Source organism: Neoarius graeffei, chromosome 26, assembly GCF_027579695.1.
Source record: "Neoarius graeffei isolate fNeoGra1 chromosome 26, fNeoGra1.pri, whole genome shotgun sequence".
Lineage (NCBI taxonomy): Eukaryota > Metazoa > Chordata > Actinopteri > Siluriformes > Ariidae > Neoarius > Neoarius graeffei.
In genome coordinates, this window is record NC_083594.1 from 20,166,065 (window position 1) to 20,187,507 (window position 21,443).

The following is a 21,443-nucleotide window of genomic DNA, read 5'->3' on the forward strand; positions in this document are numbered from 1 at the left end:
GGGCATGTGAGGACACTCCTCCTCACCAATCAGTGCACAGGGGAGTGTCTGCTCACGCCCCCAGCCTCACTCAGCTCGGTTTGGCTCGCTTCAACCCCACTCCAAAACCGTGCAAGTTTTGGGGGCTAAGCAGGGCTGAAGCGAGCTGAGTCGTGCTGTTTTGAGATAGTCGAAACGTGAGCCGTGTCAGGCTGAAGTGAGCTGAAGCAAGCTGAAGTGAGCTGAAAAAGGGTAGTGGAAAAGGGCCATTAGTTACAGTTATTGCTGCACAAGCGAGTCACACCAGATACTGAAAGCAAAGGTTCACATACTTTTTCTACTCACAGATATGTGACCACGTATAATATTTTCCTCATTTGTTTTACTGGGTTCTCTTCGGACATGTGTGAAAATCTGATAATGTTTTCAGTCAAATTGATGCAGAAATCTAGAAAATTCTAAAGCTTTCACAAACTTTCAACCACCACCAGGTCCGTGATGCGCGTGCAAAGCGCGGGGTGAAAATTTTTCGACATATTTAAATGAGAGGGGTGAATTACATGCCACACGAGATCTATTCCTGAAATTACTTTTAATGGTGTTTGAACTGAATATCATCAGTTTTGGAAAAAACATCATGAATGTGGCAAGAGTAAGAATAATTTAAGCTTGTTTAATGGTTTGATCTGGCCCAAGCAATGAGGACAAAACTGCGCTGCTTTGAAAATGTAAATTTAACAGCTTCATGAAAGTGCGCTGATGGTGACCATGAAAACCCTGTGTCTACCGCACTGCGTTCTTCCCCCGAGTCGCGCTCTCATTCGCTTTTGTGTTCTTGGTCTCAGAGCTGCACGAAACAGACACAGAAGACAGAATCAACGTTTAACATAATTAACAATGGCAGCACGGTGGTGTAGTGGTTAGCGCTGTTGCCTCACAGCAAGAAGGTTCGGGTTCGAGCCCAGCAGCCGGCGAGGGCCTTTCTGTGCGGAGTTTGCATGTTCTCCCCGTGTCCGCGTGGGTTTCCTCCGGGTGCTCCGATTTCCCCCACAGTCCAAAGACATGCAGGTTAGGTTAACTGGTGACTCTAAATTGACCGTAGGTATGAATGTGAGTGTGAATGGTTGTCTATGTGTCAGCCCTGTGATGACCTGGCGACTTGTCCAGGGTGTACCCTGCCTTTCGCCTGTAGTCAGCTGCGATAGGCTCCAGCTTGCCTGTGACCCTGTAGAACAGGATAAAGAGGCTAGAGATAATCTCATCTCATCTCATTATCTCTAGCCGCTTTATCCTGTTCTACAGGGTTGCAGGCAAGCTGGAGCCTATCCCAGCTGACTACGGGCGAAAGGCGGGGTACACCCTGGACAAGTCACCAGGTCATCACAGGGCTGACACATAGACACAGACAACCATTCACACTCACATTCACACCTACGGTCAATTTAGAGTCACCAGTTAACCTAACCTGCATGTCTTTGGACTGTGGGGGAAACCGGAGCACCCGGAGGAAACCCACGCGGACACGGGGAGAACATGCAAACTCCGCACAGAAAGGCTCTCACTGGCCACGGGGCTCGAACCCGGACCTTCTTGCTGTGAGGCGACAGCGCTAACCACTACACCACTTTAGCGTACAAATGTATTTTCAGCTCTTAAAAATGATCGAGGTCCGGACTGCGGTGGCCTCATAGCTGGCTACGGCCATGACCACCACTGTATGTTATATTTATTGTTGACGCTTAAAACTATTCCTGTGCCATTCTTGATGTCTCAAGGCATTTATAAACAAAAAAGGCAGGCCATGGTTCTGCTTTAGATTTTGATGCAAATCCGGATGGAGGAGGTGTACACACTCTACTCACTGCTCTTCGACTTTGGGAATGTTTTCCACGTTTGGGTCAAATTTCAAACACTTCTTGGTAACGGATGGAGGATTTAATTTCAATCTGGCAACCCGGTCTGTGATTAGCTTAGCTGAAACGCTGCATCCTTTCAAACCGACGCTGAGGCGCTGACTGGAAGTCTGTCAAACTTTTCCCACAGCAGAGGTGGAGAAGAAAGTAAAGAAAAAAAACAAACAAAAAACAACTATGGTGATTTTTTTTAAAGTAGTTCGGTGTCTTTTTGTGATGTATTCAGACTTGTAGCTCTTCATTTCAGGCTGAAAACCAGCTTTTCGGCGGTTTTTCCTCCTCTGGTTTATCGATTCCAGGCTCCACGACGGTGAGTTTTTATATTAATGTCAGAAATGAAGGCTTGAGATTAATCCTAAAGACTTTATTTTAAAGTATTTTAATGATTAGGAGCCGATTTCGTCGAAAATTCATGTGTTCTCTGCAGAAATGATGTGTGTGTAGTTGTGATGTGGCGTTTCAGCTGTGTGGTGGAAAAGCTTCAGTTTTTACCTCAGGGATTTTTATGTGCTTCAGTGCCATCTGTGTGCATTCATTTTGATATTTTATATAGTTTCAAACTTTTTCTTTTGCAAACTTTTTGCTTAAACCTGCTGCATGACTTCATCCATCTGTTGGCAGGAGGAGTGTGTGTGTGTGTGTGTGTGTGTTAATTGAAAGTTATACCAAAGAAGAGCATGAGATGAAATTTTTGCTGTAAGAATGTTAATGGGAAGCCCAGAGAAACCTACAGTGTGTGTTTGTAGACCAGAGTGCTGAGAGATGAGTGATAGTATTGTATGAGAAAGTGTGGAGTGAAGGAGAAGTATATCAGAGTGGTGCAAGACATATATATGGGTCTGTCTCAGAAACCCTACTAATGGCCCTTTTCCACTACCCTTTTTCAGCTCGCTTCAGCCCGACACGGCTCGCGTTTCGACTACCAAAAACCAGCACGACTCAGCTCGCTTCAGCCCTGCTTAGCCCCTAAAACTCGCACGGTTTTGGAGTGGGGCTGAAGCGAGCCAAACCGTGCCGAGTGAGGCTGGGGGCGTGAGCAGACACTCCCCTGTGCACTGATTGGTGAGGAGGAGTGTCCTCACACGCCCACACACGCCCCGCGAGCACGCTGGGATCTGTAAACACCGCAAACCCGGAAGAAGAAGAATTACGAATTACGAGAATTTCTGAAGCCTTATGCGCCTCGCCTCATCTATACGCTCTTGCCAGTATCTGTCCGCGTTGTCGGTGACAACAAGCCACAGCACCAAGACCAGCAACACTAACGACTCCATGTCCTCCATGTTTATTGTTTACTATCCGGGTTGTGAGACTACCGCTTAAAAGCTCACTGATGTCACTGTTTGCGCTGCTTAACGACATCACGTGACGTCCACCCACTTTCGCTAACTCCACCCAATGTGTCCACCCACTTCCAGCCAGCGCGGTTGTAGTCGAAATGCAACTCCAACAGCCCCGCTCAGCTCGACTCAGCACGGCACGGCTCAGCCCAACTCAGCCGCGTTTGTAGTGGAAAAGCGGCATAAATCTACTGTCAATAAACTTTTATAGATGAAAGTCTTCTGGATTTCCGGGTAAATCTGGATATTTGACAAAACTCTCGGTCATGAGCTTTGGGTAATGACCGAAAGAACAAGATCGCGGATACAAGCGGCCGAAATGAGTTTCCTTCGCAGGGTGGCTGGGCGCTCGCTTAGAGATAGGGTGAGAAGCACAGTCACTCGGGAGGAGCTCGGAGTAGAGCCGCTGCTCCTCCACATCGAGAGGAATCAGCTGAGGTGGCTCAGGCATCTCTTTCAGATGCCTCCTGGACGCCTCCCTGGGGAGGTGTTCCAGGCATGTCCCCCCGGGAGGAGGCCCCGGGGAAGACCCAGGACACGCTGGAGGGACTATGTCTCTCGGCTGGCCTGGGAACGCCTCGGTGTTCTTCCCGAGGAGCTGGCCGAGGTGTCTGGGGAAAGGCAAGTTTGGGCTTCCCTGCTTAGACTGCTGCCTCCGCGACCCGGTCCCGGATAAAGCGGAAGAAGACGAGACGAAGCTGAGTTTTAGTGCCGTTTCTAGAACACAACATCACGAAAACGTGGAAGAAACAGCAATAATGGAAGAGCCGGTTTCTAAGCTACCTAAAACTAGCAGGGATGAAAGTCTTCTGGATTTACCTGGAAATCTGGATATTTGACAAAACTCTTGAAAATCTCCAGTTTCCTGAATGGAGAAATTTATTTTTCGTATTGTTCGCGTTCCTAGACACGGCGCAATACTTTGCATCGTCCTTGCATGGGCGCAGTCCTTAAATAGCCCAAACATAGTTCATTGATTAAAGACAGGTGTTCTTTGTTAACGGCGCGCCTTCAGGTGCTCGTGCTAAGGCGCGCAGGACTGACACCGTTCTGCGCAAGTGCAACAAAATTGCCCTAGAAAGCATGGTCAAGCTGCCAGTGTAGCTGCAGTCTTTTTAGTTACGAGTTACAAGTATTTCAAACTCGTGTTAATAATTCGCCATGTCAAAACAAGCAAAACTTTCCTCCTTCTCTCGACGTGAAGAGAGGTAAGCAATTTATTATATATATTTTTTCCATCAAAGTTGCATTTTGTGGCTTCGAAGCTAAGTTTTAGTGCCGTTTCTAGAACACAGCATCAAGAAAATGTAGAAGAAACAGCAATAATGGAAGAGCCGGTTTCTAAGCTACCTAAAACTAGCAGGGATGAAGGTCTTCCAGATTTACTCGGAAATCTGGATATTTGACAAAACTCTTGAAAATCTCCAGTTTCCCAAATGGAGAAATTTATTTTTTGGATTTTTCACATTCCTAGACGCGGCGTAATACTTCGCATCGTCCTTGCATGGGCGCAGTCCTTAAATAGCCCAAACACAGTTCATTGATTAAAGACAGGTGTTCTTTGTTAACGGCGCGCCTTGAGATGCACGAGCTAAGGCTTCAGGTGCATGAGCTAAGGCACGCAGGACTGACACCGTTCTGCGCAAGCGCAACACGATCGCACTAGAAAGCATGGTCAAGCTGCCAGTGTAGCTGCAGTCTTTTTAGTTGCGAATTACAAGCATTTCCTCGTGTTAATAATTGGCCATGTCAAAAAAACGAGCAAGAAACAGCAATAATGGAAGAGCCAGTTTCTAAGCTACCTAAAACTAGCAGGGATGAAAGTCTTCTGGATTTACCCGGAAATCTGGATATTTGACAAAACTCTTGAAAATCTCCGGTTTTCCGAATGGAGAAATGTATTTTTCGGATTGTTCGCTTTCCTAGATGCGGCGCAATACTTCGCATCGTCCTTGCATGGGCGCGGTCCTTAAATAGCCCAAACATAGTTCATTGATTAAAAACAGGTGTTCTTTGTTAACGGCGCGCGTGCCGGAGCTCGTTAGGCACGCGCACCCAAGGCGCGCCTTCAGGTGCTCGTGCTAAGGCACGCAGGACTGACCCCGTTCTGCGCAAGCACAACAAAATCGCACTAGAAAGCATGGTCAAGCTGCCAGTGTAGCTGCAGTCTTTTTAGTTACGAGTTACAAGTATTTCCTCTTGTGTTAATAATTCGCCATGTCAAAACAAGCAAAACTTTCCTCCTTCTCTCGCCGTGACGAGAGGTAAGCAATTTATTCTATATTTTTTCCATCAAAGTTGCATTTTGTGGCTTCGAAGCTAAGTTTTAGTGCCGTTTCTAGAACACATCATCAACAAAACGTGGAAGAAACAGCAATAATGGAAGAGCCGGTTTCTAAGCTACCTAAAACTAGCAATGGTAATTTTATTTTTTGTTACATAATGCACTCAGGCTGCCAGTGAGTGTGTGACACACACACACACACACACACACACACACCCTGATAAATCCTAGCTACGCCCCTGATTTACATGAGAAATTTTGTATTCATTGGTGTGTTTAAATTTACAGACAATATGAACTAATGTCAACAATGGGCTTCAACTCGCATAAATATGAATTGGAAATTTTTAGTTCACTTTAGCTTATGCAAACGCACAACTCGACTAAAAGATTGAGCCTTGTTTATCAATGTTCCCAACATTGAAACCTGAAAGCTTTAGAAACTCTAACAGACCTTTACTTTTTAACAGTACTGTTTAGGGATTTTGCTGACTACCTTCAACTGTCTGATTTTTTTTCAAAGTAATTAACTTTGTAGCCAGGAAAATCACTGCGTTTTCTAAATGCACTCCTGAAAAATGTAATTCCCTTAGTTAATGAATAATTGATATTTTTGACATGTTAATCATTAATGTACATGAAAGAAAAAGGCTTAAGTTATAACTTGTTTTAGTGAAAATAAGTACTAAAATGCACTAGAGTGCAGGGTTTTGCGTGTTATGTTATTACAATTTTTTCGGGGGACGTCCCCCCCATCTTAGTTTGACTTTCAAAGGTTTAGGATTTTTTTTCTTTGCTCCACTTTCATCTCTAATAAACTATACGGTTTTGAATGGTGTTGGTTTTAATTCGAAATAAAATGGTGAAAGAAATAATACAGGTAAACCTAAATCTTTGATGCGAATATTCAGAATTTGGCAAAAATTCTGCAAATTTGTGGAAAAATGGCGGCTTGATCTGGGACATGATCAAGCCACATTCCATTCGAAAGGTTGTAGTCCACTGAAAAGTCTACAGTTATCACAATTGTATTTTAAAGTGCATATTCTGGACCAATTTTTTTTAATGAAAGTATGTCCCTTTACACACTCATCCAGAAGGGTAATTTTGCACAAGACCATCTGTCTACAGCAGAAAAAAATAAAATAAAACATGTCTGGAAAAATCCCAAGGGAGTCTGGAGCCAGATTCATGACATCACCTGTGGAAGCGCCAGCAGGCTGCGTGAGCTTTGCACGGTTTCAGTGCACAGCCTGTGTAGACCAAGCGCTCCCATTTCTCTCTCATTGTCCAGTCTTTTGGGAAACGATGAGTACTAATCCCATCGTGACTGGTGTTGCTACACCCTCCTACGGTGGTGTAGTGGTTAGCACGGTTGCCTCACAACAAGAAGGTTCCGGGTTCGAACCCAGTGGCCGGCGAGGGCCTTTCTGTGTGGAGTTTGCGTGTTCTCCCCGTGTCTGCATGGGTTTCCTCCGGGTGCTCCGGTTTCCCCCACAATCCAAAGACATGCAGTTAGGTTGACGTGGGGCGGCCTTGGGCTGAGGTGCCCTTGAGCAAGGTACCTGACCCCTGACTGCTCCCCGGGCGCTCTGGTGTGGCTGCCCACTGCTCTGGGTGTGTGTGCGTGTGTTCACTGCTTCAGATGGGTTAAATGCAGAGGATGAATTTCACTGTGCTTGAAGTGTGCATGTGACAAAGGTTTCTTCTTCTTCATCTGTTAACCATTTTAATAATTACATGATAACGTTGAAGAAATTTGCAGAAAACCACCAGGTCATTTTCTCATAAACAAACCAGCGCTGACGTAGGATTCAGAGAGAGGCGTCCCGCATGCGACGCCACGAAAATCAGTGTTTGCCGGGAAATTCAAATGCCAAGGTTTTTCAGAGGTGGACCAGTTCGCCTCAAATGGCTTGATTTCAACTTAATTTTTCTGGTATTGCGCAAGGTAAAAAAATTGCAGAGAATGCAGAATGTTACAGATATTTGACTGAAGTTTAATATAAAATAGGAGAATTACATTGATCTTGCTCCTGAATTTACCCGTGATATGCCCTTTAAGTTGTAATTTTATACACCTAAGGGTTGGTGCGCTCACAGAATAATCATAACCGTAATAAAACATCATGCAAAATATTTGATCACCGTTGTAACTCCATTTTCCGCAGACCCAAAACCAATGCGATCGTGTGTTTTGATCTAAACGGAAAGCCTCAGGGTCGAGGTCACTACCTCACCAAAAGTAGTAACTTAAAATCACTACGCCATATAAACATTTAGTTATAAATCTGCGATTTTGTTTTTTAAAACGAAAGCTGAAAGTTAGGTATAGAATGTTTCTTACAGAATGTTACGATGGTAGCTGGTCTTGTATGAATTCCTGAGCTATAAAATGAGTTGTGGTCTATTTTTTACCGTAGCGTGTTATTTGTGTGCGGGGAAGGACACACATTAACAATTTGCATGTTTAGAATGGAATCTTCCACTCCAACAGTTAGAAGTTGATCGAGCTTCCATTTGCGGTCTTTCTGTTATGCGGGTGATCTATCCGGACGTTATCGCTGAAAAGGTGAGTTTTGACAGTTTTATTTTGTTTTAGTCTTGCAGTATAAGGCAATAGAATGTTTCTTTTTCATCTTACTTTCATATTTCGTAGTGTTTGCGTATTTTTGGCCAATATTTTGCAACCATGGTCAATTTAGATTGAACTTTTGATAGAATCTACGGCCAGTCATTTTGCCCCGCTCCGTCCGGTGCGGTAGTGATGTCCCGTTGCTCATGCGCCGCAGCAGAGACCCGCGCGACCTTCAGCCGGTACAGTCGCTGTTCTTTTACCACCACCGTTTTTCTTATCTTTCCATTGTGTCCTATTTCGCCATATCAAATACCCAAAATGTATCATTCATACTTAAGTGAATAATCAATTCAGTCATCATAACTTGGCATTTTTAACCCAAGCAATCAAAAAGAGGAAATTTATTCAATATTTTCACTCATCTGTGAAGGAGGGGCTTTAATTCTTCATGATGTAGTTATTTTATATGTAAATCAATTTTACAAAAGCCTTTGAATTGTAATCAAAAAAAAATTTCCACAGTGGAGGCCAGATAAAGCAAGATACGATCTTTATTCTTATTAAACATGACAAAAGAAACATTGAGTGTTGGTAAATGCAAAAAAAAGTACAATTAGAAAATGTATTTTTTGACCATAATGTCCCAAATGAGAGACCAGTTTCTGAGACGGACCCATATATGAGAATGGCAGAGTTCGCCAAACTAGAGCGTGACGTAATATTGCGCATGCACATAAAATTGGTTGGCAAGAACCATTCACAATAGCCAACAAAGTTGCATCATCACCTAGTTTTCGTAGCGATTTATTGCAGTATGCAAGTTCGTTGCCAACTGATGCGAAGCAAAGATATGCAGCAAAGCTTCTGTACAACAGTGGCATCAAAGCTTTGCCTGATCCTTACGTAGTTACGGACAAATGGGACCTAAATCCAGGCACCTGACATGACCTTCGCCGATCTCTACCTGTATGTGATTGACACGCCTTCAATATACACAAAAGAATCAATGAAAGCCTACAAGTCTCTTGATGCAAACAAGTGTTATTCAGTTGTTTTATTGAAATACTCATTTTATATTTGCTTTTTGTGCTTAATAATAAAAAGACAAAGATTAAATGGGCACAATATAATCTTTGAAACATAATGTTGTTGCTTCACACGCACACACCAAAGATATACAGTACTAAACTTAAGCCAGTTCTACATTTAGAATGCACAAGAAGTGTTTTAAATCCAGGCTATGCTATTTATCTTCAAATACATATCATGAAAAGTTTGACCAATCTTCTAATGTCAAATATTTGTACTGCAAAAAGTACATAAATTTGCCGCGAGTGCGTTTGTGGAAATCATACTCGTGTACTGCATACAAATCAGCTGTTTGTGCGTTTTTACTCATCTTTTGGTTGATATCTACGCAGTGTCATAGCACAACAGATTATTTCTGATGAGGAAATTTTATGTAATATAATATTAAACTGCAAAACAAAATAATCATGTGTCGAAAGCAAACATGGTCGTTGTCGATAGGTTCCCACTTGTCACGCTTAATTGCTGCGATCCAAAGCTTTCAGCGAGCTTCAGGTTTCTTTGGTATGCGGTAAAAGCTCTTGGGATCATGCTTATCGGCTGTGCATACAGATTTGATAACACGACACTACCGTGATTAATTAATGACCCGATAACGCCGATCGGCCATTTATAAATAGCCTCTTGCCAACCAAAACGTCACGTGATCGTTTCGTGACGTCTTAAGGCCTCTGCATGCTCTTGCGACAAGGCTTTCGCAGATAGCTTTTCGCAGACAGTTGTAATTTATCGTTGAGCGGGGAGTAATAGGTGTGCGCGATGTTATTCACCGCCACAACGCAAGGGGGCGCGAAGTCGCGTAGTTGGTGGGTGTGGTTAGTGGAGTGTTTATCCTCCGGTTACTTATAATGACTAGAACTGGAGTCGTATAGATGTACGTACTTCCTCACTTCCTCGATCAACCGCTCTTCGTGCTGCTCCATCTTCGCTCGTGTTTTTAAAAATGGCGGTCGTGAAAACAAACCAAACCGGGAAAGAAGGGAAGCGGAAGTGCGTGTACAGCGGATGTAGAGTGGACCAATCAGAGCCCTCTTGTCTGCGAGGCTTCTGCGGTGGTCACAATTTTTGGGAGGTGCACGCAGAGCGTCTGCGAAGGTGGGGGGGCTACGCAGACACCATCTGCGACACCGTCTGCGAGGACTGCGTTGTCAGCATAAATTGGCCTTTAGCGAACGCTCCCATAGTGAAACAGCAGTGAGGTGTGCAGCTGGAATGACTGAATGGTTCGAGGTGAAGGTAGGACTTCATCAAGGATCTGCTTCGAGTCCTTTCTTGTTTGCTGTAGTGATGGATAGCTTGACGGACGAAGTGAGGCGAGAGTCACCATGGAACGTGTTTGCGGATGATGTGTAGTGAAAGGAGGTTGAGTTGGGTTTGGAGAGATGGAGGTATGGATTGGAACGAAGGAGTAGCAAAACAGAATACATGTGCATCAATGAGAATGGCAGTGAGAGTGTAGTGAAGATGTAAGGAGTCGACATAAAGAAAGTTGGTGAATTCAAGTACCTGGTGTCAACTGTGCAGGAAAATGGCGGCTGCGATAGTGAGGTGAGAGAGAGTGTGTGTGCAGGCAGGGTGGAGAAGGATTTCGGGAGTCATATGTGATAGGAAAGTCCCAGCAAAAGTGAAAGGTAAGATGTATAAGACAGTAGTGAGACCAGCTGTGATGTATGGATTGGAGACCGTACGCTTAACGAAGAGACGAGGCGGAGTTGAGGATTGCGATGGGAGGTTGGACAGGATAAGGAACGAGCACATCAGAGGGGCGGACAGCACATGTGGAGAGCTTGGGAATTAAGCTAAGAGAGATGAGACTGAGATGGTATGGGCACATCCTGAGAAGAGATGCAGAGCATGTTGGAAGGAGAATGTTGAGGATGGAGCTGCCAGGGACATGAAAACGAGGAAGGCCTAAGAGGAGATGCGTGGATGTGGCAAGAGAGGATATGAAAGTGGTAGAGAAGGTGGCGCAATGGAGACGAAAGATCCGCTGTGGCGACCCCTAATCAGGAACAGCCAAAAGAAGTTATGATTTGATTTTATCTTTGCAACACCAAACTCTCTATGAATTCTCTCTCTAGCCAGACTGTCTACACTTTCAGCTATGTTCAGATGAATCATGACATTCACAGGATTCAACACGTGTAAATAATTTAGCTGAAATTAAGACCAATCTTAAACCATGTGACGAAGTCTTCCCCCCCGTCATTGTAAGATCATCACAATCTGGGAGTTTTAGTCATTCATATTCATCCAAGTGTGTGTCAGGATACTCTGTTTTGTTGGTGCAGAGATAATTTAGGGTTTTGTGGTAAAGTCACATTGCATCTCCAATTTCACACACACTGTCTCTCTCTCTCTCTCTCTCTCTCTCTCTCTCTCTCTCTCTCTCTCACTCACACACACACACACACACACACACACACACACACACACACACACACACACCTTCCACCAGTTGGCTTGGAGCAGATGGCTGTCGCTGGAGTACTGTAGGAGAAACACAGACAGTCCGTCCCTCTCCTGAGAAAGAGGGAGAGGTCACCGAGGACTTGTAGTCAAAAGCAGATGTTGCTCTTGTCCTCTCAGACCTTTTTTAGTTGTAGTTTTTGTTCAGTAATAATCTCTTCAGCTTCGCTATAAAGGACCTGTTTGTGTGCAAATTTGATTTGCACACATTTTTCTCTGCTGATCTCAAACGTACTCGTTCAGCCAATGCACATTTCCTGTCCAAATTCTCCTTTCTTTCCACACTCATACTTGTGTAGTAATCACACGCTTGCCTCATATGATATTTGATCCGCTAAATAATATACTATTAGCTTTATTAAAACACCAGTTTTAGGCTTTTATATTTTAAAACGAAGGCTGATTTAAGGGTTTTTCGGTTCTAAAATGATAGCCCGGTTATGTTTTTACAGATTTTATCCATTGTGTTTTAAGTGTCCTACAGTGTCAGAAGCCATGTAAGCAATTTGTTTAACCTGAATACAAATTCCAGAGCAGAACTAAGACAGCATTTACACTGTATGATTTTTGACTGGATCATTTTTGCGGTCACTGTTGTTTATAAAACACTTGTTCAGTGATGAGTTGAGATTGGTGGCCTTCGAAGGCATACCGTGACGTGCTGTCTGGTGCTCAGTTTATTACCATTGTGAGCAAAGAGTGTAGATGAAAAGATGCTGATAGAAATTTTTGATTAAAACCCATGTGGTTAGGGGCATCGTGGCTCAGGTGGATAAGGCGCCATACCATAAATCCGGGGACCCGGGTTCGATTCCGTCCCGAGGTCATTTCCCGATCCCTCCCCGTCTCTCTCTCCCGCTCATTTCCTGTCTCAACACTGTCCTATCCAATAAAGGTGAAAAAAGCCCAACAAAATATATTTAAAAAAAAATCCATGTGGTTGTTGCTGTGACTCCCGCTTAAGTCACCTACAGGAACACGGTAGAGGATCACACCCAGTTCAGGAGACAGCTAGCCTGTAGATACAGTAGTGGCAGAAAATATCTCAAGAAGACTTGGAAGAATCTTTCTCTTTCCGTCATCCTGTTTTCTGAACAAGCCTGGATTGATGACATGAGTCGAGTGTAGTGTTTTTTAATTGCACGTTTTTTGTTGAAGGATCTTCTTCATTTTCTGGCGTGGAGAAAACATTATCACAGAGTCAGTAATAGAATTTGGCTAAGATTTTATCGGGATCATCTTGTGCTGTTTTCGCTAGTGAGTGCCAAAATCTCGCAGTATAAAACCGGCTTAAGGCAAAATTGGGATATCTCAATTTTTTAAATTTTTTTTTATTTTTGAATGAATGATTACACTGGCGGCATGGTGGTGTAGTGGTTAGCGCTGTCGCCTCACAGCAAGAAGGTCCGGGTTCGAGCCCCGTGGCCGGCGAGGGCCTTTCTGTGCGGAGTTTGCATGTTCTCCCCGTGTCCGCGTGGGTTTCCTCCGGGTGCTCCGGTTTCCCCCACAGTCCAAAGACATGCAGGTTAGGTTAACTGGTGACTCTAAATTGACCGTAGGTGTGAATGTGAGTGTGAATGGTTGTCTGTGTCTATGTGTCAGCCCTGTGATGACCTGGCGACTTGTCCAGGGTGTACCCCGCCTTTCACCCGTAGTCAGCTGGGATAGGCTCCAGCTTGCCTGCGACCCTGTAGAAGGATAAAGTGGCTACAGATGATGAGATGAGATGATTACACTGCAGCAGATTTTTTGTTGGTCACAAAAACTGATTTCACAGTTTAAATTATACCCATGGCATTTTATGACCATTTGTATTTTCCATGTTGGCCAGTCCAAGAGTAAATAAACCTTTTCAGGATTAACTTTGTCATGCATCGTCACTTCAGGACCTTCATTTCACAAAAATTTCAAGCAGCTACTAAGAAAAATGATGCTCTCTAATGTGAGGCTACCGTCAACTGGTTAGTCAGTTACCATATCCACTTTACATCTACAGTACCAGTTGGAAGTTTGGACACACCTTCTAGTTCAGTGGTTTTTCTTTACTTTTGTTAATTGACACGTCATGTCTTAAAGTAATGATGGATGTCATTTCTCTTTACATAGTTGTTCGGTTCTTGACATAATATGGATTACTACAGTAGTGGAATAGGGCTATTGACTTTATCTTTATTATTTACTATTTTTGCTTGATCTCGAACATGTTAAGAAGGCAAGAAATTGCACTAATTAGCTTTTGACGAGGCACACCTGTTAATTGAAAAGCATTCCAGGACTACTTGTCATGGCCTACATGCAGGGGCTTAGCCAGGATTGGGAAGGTTGGGAGTGTTTTTCTGAAAGTAGGGAGTGTAACTTGGTTGCGATCGTGTGTGTGTGTGCGTGTGTTACATAATCTTATAAAGTTTAAAATTCATTAACCAGAACTTTACAAATCACTGTATCAATAAAATCTTTGACAAATCCCTGCAGTAAAAGCAGAAACCTTAAATTACGATTTCGAGTGCACTTGAGGCAGATTCTACTGTAACTGGATCCATTAACCACTTGCCCACAAAATAAGAAATTTTTCTTGTCCTTTTTTCAGTGAGGTAATATTTTCAAGATTGAAAATATGGTATTTGGTCTTCTAAAACAGCACGTCATTTAAAAATACACTGAGTATATTAATAAAAGATTTTTAAAGAATAAAGTTCTATTTCTTTGACATATCTGACAGACATAACTCCCATTTTAAAAATCACTTTCATTATCCCTGTTGCTATCGTCAGTGAATTTCTGTCAGATGACCTGACGATAGACTCAGCCATTATGGATCTTTGGTCGTTATCGTGTGGAAGCAGGCTTTATAATTTTTGGGTGCCAACAGATAGAGTTGAAATAGATTAACAGCGAAAAAACTATTTCGTTCACGAGAGAAGCCCACAGTTATTTTTTAAAAAATGCTATCGTCAGTCTGTCAGTCAAACGCACCTGACGATAGCAAAATTCAAGCCCTCACCACGCACATGTTGACTGACGTAAAGAGGAAATTCTACTGCGCATGATTTTTGTGACAGCAGACATTTACTTCCGGGCAAGACTTGGAGTTCTGACAGCTAGATTTCATCAAATAAATCAAGGTAAGATTTTCAGTCAGCTATCCTGACGATAGAAATTTTTGACGATAGAAACATTGAGAATATATTTGTGCATTCATATTAAAATTTTTCTGGAGGAAAACTATCGTAAGTTGAGATAAATCAGAGCCACTTGCGATCCTTTCAGCCGACAGGCCATTTCAATGTGTTATTTCCCCGCGTAAGTGACACAGTCGTGTCTATCGTCACTGTTCTGACAGACTATGAGATTGCTATCGTTAGTATATGATCGACAGGTGTGTGCTATCGTCACAAAAATGACAGACCTTGTAAAGTGTGATAGCACACACCTGTCGGTCATATACTAACGATAGCAATCTCAGTCTGTCAGAACAGTGACGATAGACACGACTGTGTCACTTTCGCGGGGAAATAACACATTGAAATGGCCTGTCGGCTGAAAGGGTCGCAAGTAGGCTTGCCAGCCGTCCCGATTTGCCCGGGACGTCGTGAATTTTAATTTGTCCCACGAGGAACAGCTCCCGTCCCGTATTCCAGTCGCAGTTTTTGATGAAATATGGATGAACTATTTTGTCCAATAGTAGCAGACTGGTGATTGACACATTGAACCCTTCAACTAAACCGTCCGCTTGTGGGTGATACACGCTGGTGCGGATCAGCTTAATCCCTAATAACCTATACAGTTCGTTCAGTGTCCGTGACATAAACGAGGTGCCTTGATCAGTCAGAATCTCTTTTGATAATCAGTAGAGTTACCCACATTAAATATCCAAAACGAGAAAAGAATTTCAAAGGAAGAAGGAATGGTTGGAAATTTAATTTAGCCACATTTTATATGAATGAATTCTGTTATGTATAATAATATAGCCTTGTATAAGGCCTGTATTTTTATGCTACAAACATATAATTTTTGTTTTGCCTTTCTCCTGTATAAACAGTAATTATTGAGTTTTAAAATTTTTCCTTGTATAAACCATTTCATTTTCCTGGGAAATGAGAGATGTCAGTAATTAGCAAACAATAAAGGTTACGGTCAGTGAATTATGGAATTAACGGTCCCCTCACAGTCTAAATAGATCATAATGGAAAGGTTCATGAAAGGAAAAATTTTAAAACTCAGTAATTACTGTTTATACTGTCCCTTTTTTTCAAATTGTTCTTAAAAATCATATAGAATTTTTTTCCACATTTTATGTTGGGGGGGGGGGATTTTTTCCTAGAGCTTTATTTCCATGGGGTTATTTTCCTAGGGGTTTATTTCCATCAGGGTTTTTTCCTAGGGGTTTATTACCTATGATCCATCATCATAGGCCTTACTACCATCAATATCATGCCTTTACAGTCATGGATAAAGCATTAGGCCTACCAGAGTACACTGCATTAAATACTGTATATAGGCCTATCTATTATAGCCATACTAAATATGTCAACTTATGTCATTATTTTGTTTTGCAACTAAGTTGACTTAAAGTTAAGTAGAAAATAATATGACAAAAAAGGTTAAAAAAAAAATTAATAATAGATTTTTAAAACTATTTTAGCATGTCATCTCGAAGTAGCAAATATCGACAAAAACTTAAAGAAAAAGACCCAAAGAAATACCAACAAATGACAATAGAAATGGTGGTTTTCAAAGAGAGAAACTTTTTTTTTTTTTTTAATTGTGGAACATATATTTGCTTCATATGATTATATCATACTCTGGCAGACATTCTATATGATTTTCATGACTTTCCTCCATGAAAAAGATTCAAAATTGTGGGAGAGTGTCTGTCAGATAAAGACTGATTTTGTCTGTCAGAATGGTGGTAGAAACACGGGTTAATTAAAACGGCTTTTATTAATTAGTTACCAGGACTACTGTCCTAAAATTTACTATGAATGTCCAAGACCCCAAATGCTACTAGAAAAACTTAATAGAATGATCAAAATAATCAATTCAGCAATTTAAGGAGATGGGACTTAACTGGCCTCTGTTATGGTAGAATCTGCCTTAAGACAAAAAACAAAATACACATTGCTGCAATCAAGTCTTATTACACAGATTGCATCTTTACTACATACAACAAAGATAACAAATGAGATTCGGCCAACTCTGAAGATTACTATTATGAAATGTGTACAACTGAAAATAATCGATGCCTTTTAACAAGTTTTAATTTTCTGAAATATACACAAGGTAAATGTTACATCACAAAATGTTAGGAATCATTTTGATTCTGTTAAAATGTGCAATAAAGAGGATAAAAATAAGTGAAATTAAGTTACGAATGAAAGGAAATTTTCCTGTAGTTACTTGAAATATAAATACTGTAAACAATACAAAAAATTCAATAATAATGGTAGTTTATGAAGGTGCTATTTAAGATAATGTGAATCTTGGCGAAAGAGAAACCATTCGAAACCGAAAGAGTGAAAGTGATTATCATGCCGTTACCATGGGAACAGTCTTTTTTACGAATGTGGAAGTGGGCACTCAGCGCGCCGAGTCTGGTGTGACTGAGGAAGGTGACATGTTTCATCTAATTTAGGGAATTTAAAAACTAGAATATTATTTGGCAGTGGGCACATAGGAAAGTATAAAGTTTGTCAATATGTCCACCATGCTTGTATGATAAACTTGCAAAGATATTTATCTAAATACATGAGATACTCATTCTAAATCTGCTGAGCTTCGCCGGCGAAGCTCTCAAAACTCGTAGTATTTTGCCTCATTTCGAAGTCTGACCAATAAGAACGCTACATTTTTGGTGGTAAATTTGATTTTCTCGATTTAACTTCCATATATGGCAAGCATGCATGCCCCAGGAAACCGCTGACCGTCAACAAAAATGCCCACAGAAATGCACAAAATTACTTCACAAAACAGCGAAATTTTGGTTCACACAGGTTAGTATAAAATTTATAGGCCGTATTTGGGGATTTACGGCCGTGTTTTTTTGAGAATTGGCCGTGTAAAACACGGCTACAAAGTTCGCTAGCTAAGCCTATGCCTACATGTCTACTACTGTCATTCAGTGTTTGTTTGATTTTTATTCTGTGGTGCATTATAACAAGTGTGTGAATCAGAACCCAAAGGAAAGGTTGTGGGATGTTATTGCGCTAATGTGGGTGGGAGTGAGGTAATGTCAGGGTCAGACAGTCTCGAATGTTTGCCACAATTTCTGTTTGACTTAAAAAAGCCATGTAAGTGACACTGCCTCAACAAGTGTTTGCTTTCTGCCCCAAAATCACAAGCTGTCTTTTTTTTCTTGAAACTAATTGCGACAGCACAAATGGAGAACTTTAGAAAACAACTCTTTGTCATAGTATTTCTGTACGTCTCCGTGAAGCAGCCTTCACTCAGTTGAAATGCGGGGGAAGTGACTGATTTTGATGCGTTTGCATTATCCTGCTGTGTAACGAGGCATTTTATAGGGTCAAAAGAGGCTGCTTTTTGTATTAAAATTAGGATTGAAACGAATGAGTGGCTGAACACTCTACTCATCTCTGTGTGTGTCAGACTGAACAGGTGTGGTATCATATTTACAGTGGACACACACACCCACAGCTAACTTGACTTTATTGGAATGGCTGTTCTGTCAGTTTGCCAGTTAGTAACTGCATCCTGCAACTGTACATTTGTGAATTCCACATGAACTTTAAGTGCACAGTGTGGTCGCTTCATCCCACAGTGTAACGCAACGTGTCGAGTCCCGAGCCCTGTAGGAACCAAAATGGAGTGATTGTCAGAACACATAATTGAGTTGCGACCCATGTCTCCCAACAGACTGATCAGTGTGGCTTAATGAAGCGAGGGGGTATTGCTGGGTTGCATCCAACGTTACATTTAGATATGCAAGACATGAAGTGGTGGTCAGCTAAGCTTACTGTTCACAAAGCATTACTAGGCCACCTTGCTAGTTGTTAAAATACCCTACGCTTGTGTTGTTGTGGGCTGTTTGAATCGAACAAACCATGAAACTGAAGTTTCTTCCGGGTTTTCCATGGAGCAATTTAACAAAAGGTTGAAAAGGCAAAGGATTTTACCAAAAGACAATGAGAGAGGTGGCTCTTGAACCTTTTGCTGTGATGGAAGAGAGCTGAGTCGAAGAGCGCTCAATTTTGCAGTGATCACTTCGGGGAAGGTTTGTGAATTCCTCCGATTTATTTCGTCTGGATTCGCAAATTACTTTTCTCACCATTTTTCTGTTATTTTGTGATGTTTTCAAGTTCAAGAGATGCGCAAGTCCTTGGATGGGTTTTTTTGTTTGTTTACTGTTTGAGTGTGGTCACCTTATTTATTTATTTATTTATTTATTTAAATGTAAACATATTTGGGGTCAGAGTTTGCCCCTAGAGCATTAAAGCTCATCTAAGGGGGCTTACTCCGAATTACACACACATTTTATTTATTTATATATATATATATATATATATATATATATATATATATATATATATATATATATATATATATATATATATATATATATATATATATATATATATAATGTTCAATTTATATAGCACCTTTCTCAAAACCCAAGGTCGCGTTATAATTATAGGCAAAAAAAAAAAAGTCCACCAAATAGGTCAGGATGTCATTCCAGTGGTGTAGCAGCCACAGTCCCACCAAAAGGCACACAAAAACAAGTCCCACACCTCCAGCACAGCCGCCGTGACGCCGCCAGCAACATCGCTTGGATCACCACACCATGGATCCACAAAGCGAGCACAGAAGCACCGCCACACAGAGCGCTGGTATGTGCACAGCCGCTGCTATGCCACCGAGCAACATCGCTCGGAACATCACACCAAGCACTAAGGCTACGTTTACATTACGTCGAATCAGCGGATCATCAGATTAACGTTCTTAAAACGATTCGCGTTTACACTAAAACCGTTAGCCGTGCACACAGCAACACCAATACGCGGATACGCTCGGCTCCGCAGACATCCTGCGCTCCAAATCACTCCGCCCTGAACAGCGAGTGCCCTCTGGAGGGTGCGCACTCCGGCCCTGCGCAGCTCACAGAGCGCGCGAGTGAAGTGAACAAGCCACGATTCGGGACTGAGCCGCTGTGTGTGAGATCCCAGCGCATATCACTTATTACTTGCAAGTGGAAGGATGGCAAGCCTAAAGACAATCATAACTACACAATGGGCAGTATTTGCATCAGTATTTGCAGTATTTTCATACTTTTATACTCTTTAATGAAAGGTGATACAAGGCGGAAGTCTGCGCCGTTTTTCAGCAGTCGCGTCACATGACCAACGCCAGCGAATCAGGAAGGTGGATGTCACAGTGACGTTGTCCAATGAGACGCCAGCTAGAGCTCAGCACAGCGTATTCGCGTATTCTCAATGTTTACACAGCACCGGAGCTGATACGATCTAGATTGAATACGTGGACGCTGGCGGATTCCCGTTTCCCCGCTTTTTCAGGGGGGTTAATGTAAACGGACAGTGCATCCGCGAAGAAAACGAGACAGATACGGTCTAGTGTAAACGTAGCCTAAAGCACAGAGTGCTGGACAACCACGATGTTAAAATGAGCAATGAGCTCGCTGCAGTCCATAGCTGGGAGCACAGGCCTCACACACAGCGAACCGACGCCCAAAACTGGGGCTACACCACAACTGGCAGACAAAACACACAAACAAACATCAAGCTACACAAGCACACAGAAGAAAAAATAAAGGAGAGAAGCGGCAGCCAGAATGCGCATGACGTACTCTCAAATGGAAGCGAAAAAGTTTACATTGGAAAACGAAAAAGATTGGGGGGGGGATGTAAGCAAACAATTGGCCCAACTATTCCTGTATGTGGAATCGTTTAGATTCCTCAATAAAAGTTTGGACATATGAAAATAACTTTCTATTGTTATCAAAAGATAACAAATTGGAACCAAATAAGAGAGAGGATACTATTGTATTGTTGCCATATTGTAAGCTAATGTGTATATCTCATCTCATTATCTCTAGCTGCTTTATCCTGTTCTACAGGGTTGCAGGCAAGCTGGAGCCTATCCCAGCTGACTACGGGCGAAAGGCGGGGTACACCCTGGACAAGTCGCCAGGTCATCACAGGGCCTAATGTGTATATAATACGTCTTTAAAGGGGTTTCTGTGGACTTTGGTGAACGATTTACCTGGAAGAAAAGAGCAGGGAGGATTGAGAATCGAGCGGCTGTGGTTTGTTTACACTCGATACTAAAACCCGTAGCGTCCTAGCAGCCATCGCAAAGACATACAAAAAGCCCCAAAATGTTACTTACCAGGTATAAACGATACAGGATTTATTGTATAGTGTCCTGATCCACAGATATTTAAAGGGCTGATGACACGAACATGACTCTATGCAATTTCTTAAATAAACTATACAACATGGCAAACATGTTAGATTTCTGTTATAATTACGTGAAAAGAAGCTGTTGTTACGCAAATACTGTATCCAACTTTTAATTGCACAGCGCAAGAAAACTGGGTCCGTGGCTCGCGGCCATGTGACGTCAGCGGGAGAACACGCTGCGGTTCACTGGCTGTTCTACTCATAGACATCCTATGGTTCTACTCTGGTTCTACTCAATGGAAATGGCGCATGAAAACGCCGGTGAACTCTCTAGTGCTAGCTCTTCCTCTTCTGGGAGTCTAGAATTGTGTTGATCTCTTCCGAATAGAATCTGTGACAGCCTACCCTCTTTACCCT

At 42.3% G+C, this 21,443-nt stretch overlaps 1 protein-coding gene across 5 annotated transcripts in view; it reads left to right on the plus strand.

Annotated features, from left to right (window-relative positions):
• The first annotated feature begins 1,981 nt into the window (after nt 1-1,981).
• The window catches only part of LOC132874445 (transmembrane protein 198-like), a 79,577-nt gene continuing 60,115 nt past the window's right edge, over nt 1,982-21,443 (plus strand). For 4 of the 5 annotated variants that reach the window (XM_060910627.1, XM_060910628.1, XM_060910631.1 and 1 more), the window contains exons 1-2: nt 1,982-2,039; nt 2,140-2,202. The gene's annotated coding sequence lies outside the window, so the exon portion shown is untranslated. The remainder of the gene's footprint in view (nt 2,040-2,139; nt 2,203-21,443) is intronic. The other variant, XM_060910630.1, reaches the window with a different exon arrangement.